At 31.7% G+C, this 9,371-nt stretch overlaps 1 protein-coding gene across 2 annotated transcripts in view; it reads left to right on the forward strand.

Annotated features, from left to right (window-relative positions):
* Positions 1–9,371, forward strand: part of LOC117177884 (alpha,alpha-trehalose-phosphate synthase [UDP-forming]) — a 285,945-nt gene that overhangs the window by 1,159 nt on the left and 275,415 nt on the right. The gene's annotated exons all lie outside the window — the stretch shown is intronic.

Raw genomic sequence — 9,371 nt, forward strand, 5'->3', positions numbered from 1 at the left:
CTCTAAATCTGAATCTGAAATCTGAATATACGCTGATGAATCAGTGGGATTTGGCCGTTAGAGAGCCTAAAATCCACTGATTCATCAGCGGATGAATTTTAGTGGATGATTTTAGGCTCTCTAACTGCCAAATCCCAGTAATTCATCAGCGTATATGCACTAATTGAATAAATATTATACTTTTAGCTGAGAACCAGCGAACTTTCGCTGCTTCTGATTTAGAGAGTATGAGGCTGACTCACCACGTTCACAACGTGGTGTATAATTCCGTTCATTTTTTTTTGTATATTATGTATGAGATTCCTCTATTTTTCACTGGAATGACAAGTCATAATTTTTTTAAACTTGTAAAAATTGCCACTACTAAATTCACACCAACCTTTACCAAATCTAACATCTAAGAAGAAACTTTTTCGAGATCGAAAGAAAGTATTGCTTGCTTATTCTCAAGTGTGCTACGTCATGCATAAAACTAATTTATTTTAAAATTTTACTAAAAATTAACTGAATCTTAAGGGCATGTGATACTTCGTCGTGTTGTCAATCTGGTATAGTTCCCCCGGCTTTTTTTCCACAAAAATGAAAAATTTTTAAAAACTGAATTCGGAGATGCTATAAAATATCATAATGGACGTCCCCGGACTCTTTTTTGAGGGATAATAACAAAAAAAATATTGTGCTAAATAAAAATTGCATGCATTATTTTTCGGTTACGTCGTTTTTCGTCTCTGCCTTTCCGAGAATTTGGAAATTATTTAGGAAATAAACTTTTTTAATTGCCTGCTAACAAGGTTAGTTCCGGGAGATTAGTTACTATGTTTATTTGTAAGTCCAAAGTTTTCGGCCAAAAATATTGTGTAGTTTGGAAGTAATGCTCGGGAGAATTGTAACATACATAACCTCGAAATATACACACGTTGTTAGCAAAATAAAAAGGTTGTTGCAAAAAAAAAACACAAAAAAAGTATGCGGGGACGTCCGTTAGCATGTTCGCTATTATTTCCCAGATTTTGAAGACAAAATATTTCTTATCCTAGGAAAAAGCCGGGGGAATCTAACACTGAAAAAATAGATACTAATTCCTAAGCGCTATGCAAATTGATCACATTTTGCTAAATTAAAACTTTTTTGAACTAACCCACAAAAAAGTGTGTGGGAACGTCCTTTAGCATGTTCGCTGTCATTTCTTAAATTTTTAAGACAAAATATTTATTATTCTAAAAAAAAAGCTGGGGGAACCTAAAACTGGTAAAATCGAAAATTTTTTAAGTATCACGTTCCCTTAAGCAGTGTGATGTTCGCTTATTTTCAAAAAATTGCAACTTGTGCAAAATCATATTTTTTAAATGTTCATTTTCATCAGCATTTCTTACCAAAGGTATACATAAAAAACTGCCATAATTTTTGTGTACATATGCTAAAAAGGTTAGTTAAAAGTAAAAATTTTTTACCTCAATGCGATACGCTATAATACCATTTTTTATTTCAAAAAGTCATTGGAACCTTTTATTTATAATAACGAATAGCAACTTTTCCGCACAAGGAATTTTCGATTTTCGTATTAACCAGCCAGAAATATTTGAGGAAATACTTCATAAAAATCGAGGGGCCGTTTATCCGGGTTTTATTCGTTTAAAATTCAGAAAATTGCGTTTGTTTTCATTATTCTTGAATAAGAATTTGCAAAACATACCATTTTTTACTGAAATAGGTGCAAAAGAGCGAAAAGATAATTTTTGAGGAAATTCAATTTTGTTAAAAACTGAACTTTGCACCCAGAAAAAGATTTAGCTGAATGAAAAAATTTTTTAGTTAAATCAGCACTAGAATATGTTTATTATATGGACAACAAAATATTTGGTTGAACAAAAAAAAATTTTTAGTTAGTAAAATTTGCTTGATTATAAGATTATACCGTATCTTCCGGTTCATACAAGCTAAAATTTTGGTTGATCCAAGTAAAACTTTTGGTTATTATTTTGCTTGATTCAAGAGAATATATTATATAATTGAAATGAGTATTTTGGTGGATCTAAGGAAAGAGTTTGGTTGGTTTGACCAAAATTTTGCAGTTCATCTAACCATAAACGACCCAGTACAATGTATATTGTGAATGGCTCACCATGGAATTTTGACATCTTGTGTTAATTATTCAGTAGTTTATTAAAATACTAAACTAAATATCACAAGACTAGAACATTAAATGGCAAGCCATTTTCAATGTACATTGTGTGGGATCCTTCGTTTATTTGATTCAAAAAGTCGTTTTTTTAAATTAAAACTTATCACCTAATCGTAGGTATATACAAAGAATCAAGTAATCTTGCTTATTTGGCACATAGTCACTTAATCCAAATTGATTTTGTTCTCAGATAATTTATTTTCATAAGGTTTACTGAAATGCAAACATTTGTTATTTTCGGGTCAATAGGAAGTCTCGAAAGTGCACTCTCATGTTGAATTGAGTATGTAATCATATAGCATGTTTGCAATCGTCCTTCACTTTTAAAGTGCTTTCAACCAAATCTTTTGCTTGATTGAAATAAAATGCTCTTTTAGATTATTTGGTAGATATAACCAACAAATTTTGTTGAATCAAAAAAATATATTCTAAACTCAACAAAAGGATTCCACCAAAAACTTTTATTGATTGAAGCAAACGAATTTGGTCAACTAAATGGTAATTTAGTTCATTTAACCGCAAAATATTTTCTGAAATTAACCAAGTGCGGCCAACAAAACGATTTTTTTTAATGAAGATTTTTTTTTCAGGGTGCACCGTTTAGCTTTCCATGCTTCACTTGGTTTCTAAGTACAAAAGAAAATATACCTTCTAATTTACTATGCTTTAAAAACATAATATATTAACATTTTTTATTTAAAGTGACATGGAATTTTAAAACTCTAACGTACATTCAGGAAACTATAAATAAATGACGTAAAGTGATAAGAAGCCAGCTGAATGCGAAGAAATGAATGCGTTCCTTTTTAGAAAAATATATTGCGTAACTGAACACGTTAAGCTAGATAAGTATTAACACAAACGAGAAGTTCGAGAGCTCTATATTTAAAAAGCGAAGGTGTTCCATGCCAGTTAAAAACACCTTACAAAATTTCAGTTGATAACCCAAACTTATTTTGTTGACCCAACGAAATATTTAATTAAATCTTGTTTTGTTGATGAAAATTTTTATTTTTTTAACGATTACAACAACATAACTATGCTTTTGATCAAAAAATGGTCTGAAGTAGATTTTTTCGTATTTCGCATAAATAATTCAAAATTGATATAAGGTGAATCTGAATTTTAATAACCTGAAGATTGTAACTTATTTATTTTTCACTTCCAGTGATAGCGAGATTTTATAAACCCAATTGTTGTGTCAGGTCAAGTTGTATCAGGTACTCGAAATGTGTCGGGTACTCGAATTATTTCAGGTACTCGAAAATTTTAAGAACTCGACCAGTCTTAGATTTTCCTCACCAAGAGGGTACTCAAATTTTTTGAGTACCCGAATCAGAGTATCCAACACATCTCGAGTACTCGCAAATTTCGAGAATTCAGGGAATTTACGAGATTCAACAGAATTAACGGAATTTAAGCGATACAAGAAATCGACGAAATGAAAGGAATTCACTGAATCGCAGAATAAAAAAAATTCACCGAATTCAAGGAATTTCGTGCATTCTTTGAGATCCGTGTATTTCTTTAATTCCGTGTACTATGTTCCTTATATTCCGTGACTTATTTGAATTCCGTGAATACCTTGAATTCTATGCACTTCTTGAACGCCAAGAATTCCTTTAATTTCTGTAAACTCCACGAAGTACGTAATTTGCTTGAATTCTATAAATTCCTTGAATTCCTTCAATTCAATAATTTCCTAGAAATTCCGTGATTCTCGGAATTATTTTAATTCCTTGAATTTCATGAAATCCTTGAATTCCGTTAATTCCGTGAGTGTCCCGTGACTTGTGCACAGTTGCGCCTGTGGCCATCAATGTGCACCAATGGGCTCGTGCACAGTGTAGATTTTTGGTTTTTTGTTTGATCAAAAAGTGGTATAAGAGTTGCGGGGAGGAACAGAACCCCGATCAGATCTTCTGCAGAATTCTGATCAGATCTTCTGAAAATCTTCAGTTTTTGACAAAAATGTCTGAGTAAAAAAATGAAATTTATTAAAAGTGGGGAGATGATTCTGCTCAGAACTCTATAACAAATTTTACTTTTTCAAAAGTGGGGGGGGGGGGCGTGAGCTAAGCTCCCCTTTCTAATGTCAATTTTCGAGTCACTTGAATGCCAGAAATATTCTTAAAAATCATTGAGAACTCTAAAATTATCAAAAATAATGTCAGAACTCTAAAATTTTTGTAGAAATTTTGAAAGTACGGGTGCATTGTGCAAGTTTACACGCATATTATGTGTGCCAGGATTTGATTAAAAGTTGCCAATTTAACTATTTTTTAGTAAATAATTTAAACTATATAAATAAAAAAATCTTAATTTAAATGAATAATTTTCGACCGGAGTAGTTGCTCCTGAATCGTATATCTATTCACAATCGCGCCTGAGTGGGACTCAGAAAAAAAATCGTTTGCCCATTAAAAATGTCATGCTCTCATTCAAAAGTCATCCTAACCAATAGGTGGCCCTCTGCAATTTTAGTGAAAGATAGGTAATTCAAAAGTCATCAAACCCCATTCAAACGCAAGTGTATAAATTTTTGTTTCCTGCGTGAAACGCTACTATCTAGAGATACTTTCCTGTGACCAAACGGTGCTCTTTAGTAGAAAAAGCTAAATTGTGAGTTTTTTTATAACAAAAATTTATAAAAAATTCAAAAATATTATTAAATAGTATTCAAATCCATCTAAATATAAGGCATAACGTGTATAGTAATGATTGTCCATGAAGAAACGGTGCTTTTATGTTGATAAGTGACTAAAATGTTAATTTGTTTATAATAAATTCTTATAAAAAAAATAAGCTTTGTTAATTGCTGATTTATTTTAACAAAAAGACGTGCTCGAAAAGTTTATTAATTTTTTTGTTTGCAAAACAAACGGTGCTTTTATAAACAAACTTGGGTAAATGATGCATGTTTTTATAATAATTCTTCATATAAATTAGAGATATTGTAAAATTTTAGTTCCTTTGATCGAAAACTATTCAGCCTGTGTCAGAAATATATTTACGTAAGAAATCATGTTTACGCGAACAAAATTGGTGAAATTTTGCAGTTATTTATAGCACACACACACACACACACACACAGTAAGGACGTTTACTATGTAGTCATAGGGAATATGATTATATACTCTAGCATACAATGCAATCCGTTTTGCATTTGTGTAATGCAAAAAAGTACTATATAGGCGATTTTAATTCGGTTTCCAAATCACCCGCGCTCGAGATCTTGCGCCGTTTGGTCAAAGGCTTCGAGACTCAGAAGACGTGCGCATAATATACGTATAACCATATTCTGAAAAAAGGTTATGTTCTCCAGGATTCACCGCGCATTTAAAATAAATAATTAGTTACGAATTAAAAACGATGTAACACAATATTAGAATGTGTTCACAAAAATTCTCGGGACGTGGTTTCTTTGGGAAATTTTTCTTAAATCTTTGTTTGCGAAATCTTTTTTATTCGTTGAAATCACTGAATTATTTGAAATCTATAATTAGTAAAAAAAATCTTCTAAAATGCTTTGAAACCTTTTTAAATCTTTCAAATGTTTTAAAATCTATGAAAGCTGGTGAACTGTAACCTTTTCAAAATCTTTGAAACCCTTTACATCTTTTAAAAGTTTAAAAATCTTTGTGAAATTGTTATGAAATATTTAAAGTCTGATAAATACGCCCTTATAAAATGTTCAAAATCCTTTTAAATATTTAAAAATCTTTTAAACATTTTGAAATCTTTATTAATGTTTTGTAAAATGGTGTATACTGAAAAACCGAATAGTGAAACTCTTGAAAATTTCGTTATACGGCCGTGGTTCATTCTGATAGAACTTTTTATTCTAGACGTCGGCAGTGCCCACGTGCCGAAATTTTACGTCATTTCCGTATTTTTCGAACAGTTTTGTGTTGAAATGTTTGGAAAATATTGTTAATGAAAACAAAACCAAAAAATTAATTTGTAAATACCAGAGATTTTGAAGCTAGAACATTTTAAAGTCTATTAAAAAAAAAATGGTGAAAAACGTGCAAAGAGTGCGGCGACCAAGGCTATTAATTGAATCTGTTGGCACCTGTCATCTTCCAAAATTGCTTAAAAATTCGGCGAAATTCACGGAAGATGATGTTTCAGGTGCCAAATTAGTGCACGAATCAGTAGAAGAGCACAGTATTGAGCAGCTGAAACGATGTCCTAAATATATAAAACCACTATTAAAAGGAACAAAACACAATTTAGTGGAAAGGATAGTTGAGGTTTTGTATGGCAGGTGTAAATATTTTCTTTTATACAAGATTTGCAGTTCAAAACTCTGAGTAAATATTTAATATTCATACAAATATAAAATAACACAATATTATATTTTCTACTTCTCTTTTTCAAGTTTAGACAATAAAAAGCCATTTGTTAGTGATTTCCTGGTATAAGGAATGTACTAACAAAATTTCCTTCTTGCATATAAACTGGTTATAAATACATAAATATAATAGTTTTGCGTTCGCGAGTGAAAGTATTAAATAGATTTTATTTTTATCAAAAAATGTTGGAGGTTCGAAACCCCGATAACAATGCTTCATTTAATATGTAAGCAAATGTTAGCAAAGAAAGAAAATAAATATTAATACCTGCCAAACACAACCTCAACTAACCTTTCTACTGAATCACTTTTTTTCCTTTTAAAGATTGTTTCCTATATTTTATCCATCGTTTAGGCTGTTTAACACTGCGCTCTTCCACCGATTTGTGCACTAATTTTGCTCCTGGAACATCGTCTTCGGTGATTTTTTCCGGATTTTTAAACATTTTTTTGAAGACGATAGATGTCAACAAATGCAAATAATGGGCTTGCTCGCCACACTTTTCGCACTTTTTTCACAGTTTTTTTTCTGAATATACTTAAAAATTTGTTGTCTTTAAACTCATATTTATTTACGCATTTATTTTTCGTTGTTATTTTTATTTAAAATATTTTCCATGCATTTCGACACAAAACTGTTCGAAAAATACGGAAAGGACGTAAAATCCTGGCACGTGCGCACTGTCGACGTCTAGAATAAAAAGGTCTATTCTGTGGCTGAATTAATATTGAAGATTTCAGCTAATAATTTTTATAATTTCTAAGTCAAATATCACAAAAAATGTATACTTTAACATTCTACACTAGCAGAGACGAAATTTTCAAGGTCGCTGAACACCCAGCTTATAAGAATAGTTCGCAGTTTCTTACCTCTCATCATTTCAATCTTAGATTTATCGCTGCAATTTTTGTACCCTACCGAAAGAAATTTCTGAGTTTTCTTTAGCGAAATAGCTTGGCCCATTTGAGTCTATAAACAAAGTCGATTTGAAAGAAAATAGTCTCGGAGATAGTTTGAGAGATTTGGGTCCTTTTCAAGATCCTTTTAGCGGTCGTTTTAAGATTGGTGCTACGGTAATATAATGTTCCTTTTGTATTCGTCACGTACCGGGTGGGCAGAGTTATTTGCAGTAGTTGGTCGTGGCTAATCCGCTCTCCCTTTTTAAATTTCTCTTCAAATTATTAGCACTTTTTTTAATTGATGAATTTTCTCATTATACTTATTTATAATTATAACTTATATACTGATATACAATTCTCTAGTTGAATTAAAAAATGTTGTCTTTTTTGTCGTATTTCATTCCATTTACGAGAAACTTTCTATTAATTCCAATTTTAAGCATTAAAAAAAAAAGTTAGATATCTGAAGTCGTCGAAACCCGTAGATTCCGAATCATTGTGTTTTAGGCTGTTAACTATGAAATTTAAAAAATCTACTTCTAAATTTTAATCCTAAAGCTTAACAAAGGTCCCTTGAGTGTCGGCTACTCTATTGAGATAGCCTCTCTGCTTGTTATTTATGATCGTATTCTTATTTTAATTTCGGAAAGGATAATTTAAAGCCTTCATACCATTTAAACGAGCTTCCTGGACCTTTAAAAATATCTACCTGAGTGCCTGCGGAGAATTTCTCTGAGCTTCTTTGACTTAAAGAATTTTTAGTATATACTCAAAGATTCTTTTCGGTAGGGTAATCATACGGATTACAATTTTCGTTGCAGTTAGTCCAAAGCGTTTGATTCCCATATTTTATTCAATAAGTAAAACAACAGATTTTATCACCAATTAATTACGTACAACCTGCACATATTCACTTTATTTAATTAATTAAGATCGAAGTACAAAACGATTTTGACACTTGTCAAACGTCAAATATCACTCACGTACCGTTATATTTGTGAAAACCAACTTCAATTTTTAAGAAGGTACTTAATGCACGTCCCAAATGTATTTATGAACAATTTTAATGTTGTGTCACATTTTTTTTAATTCGTAAATAATTATTTATTTGAAATGCGTGGTGAATTCTGGGGAACATAACCTTTTTTCAGAATTTGGTTATACGTATATTTCGCGCACGTCTTCTGAGTCTCGAAGCCTTTGACCAATCGGCGCAAGATCTCGAGAGCGGGAGATTTGGAAACCGAATTAAAATCGCCTATATAGTACTTTTTTGCATTACGCAAATGCAAGACGGGCTGCATTGTATGGTAGAGTTTATATAATTATATTCACTACGACTACATAGTAAACGTCCTTACTATAATTACTTGATTAGTCATTGCAAAATGACATTTAATCGTATCTGACAGGTGTACGCAGGTATCAAAAATTAAGGGCATGTGATACTTATAAAATTGTCGATTTTACCAGTTTTAGGTTCCCCCGGCTTTTTTTTAGAATAATAAATATTTTGTCTTAAAATTTTGGGAAATGATAGCGAACATGCTAACGGACGTCCCCACCCACTTTTTTGTAGATTAATTAAAAAAAGTTTTAATTTAGCAAAATGTGATTAATTTGCATAGCGCTTAGGAAATAATATAAATTATATTCAGTCCCAATTACTTGATTAGTCATTGCAATTTGACATTTAATCGTATCTGACAGGTGTACGCCAGTGATCCCAGATCTCAAACGAGACGTGGTCCAATACTATGGCACGTCTGTGTACGTGTGAATATGGTAGGAGAAGATATAAATGTGTGGGTTGCGCGCGCAACCCATTTATCCTCTTCTGAATTTGAAAACTCGAAGGTGCACGATTGCCGGTCGGACCACTTCGGCGGTTCTATTTATATCTCTATCTGCTTTGAAATAAAATGAAGAGAT

The sequence above is a fragment of the Belonocnema kinseyi genome, chromosome 8 (assembly GCF_010883055.1).
Source record: "Belonocnema kinseyi isolate 2016_QV_RU_SX_M_011 chromosome 8, B_treatae_v1, whole genome shotgun sequence".
In the NCBI taxonomy this organism is placed as follows: Eukaryota; Metazoa; Arthropoda; class Insecta; order Hymenoptera; family Cynipidae; genus Belonocnema; species Belonocnema kinseyi.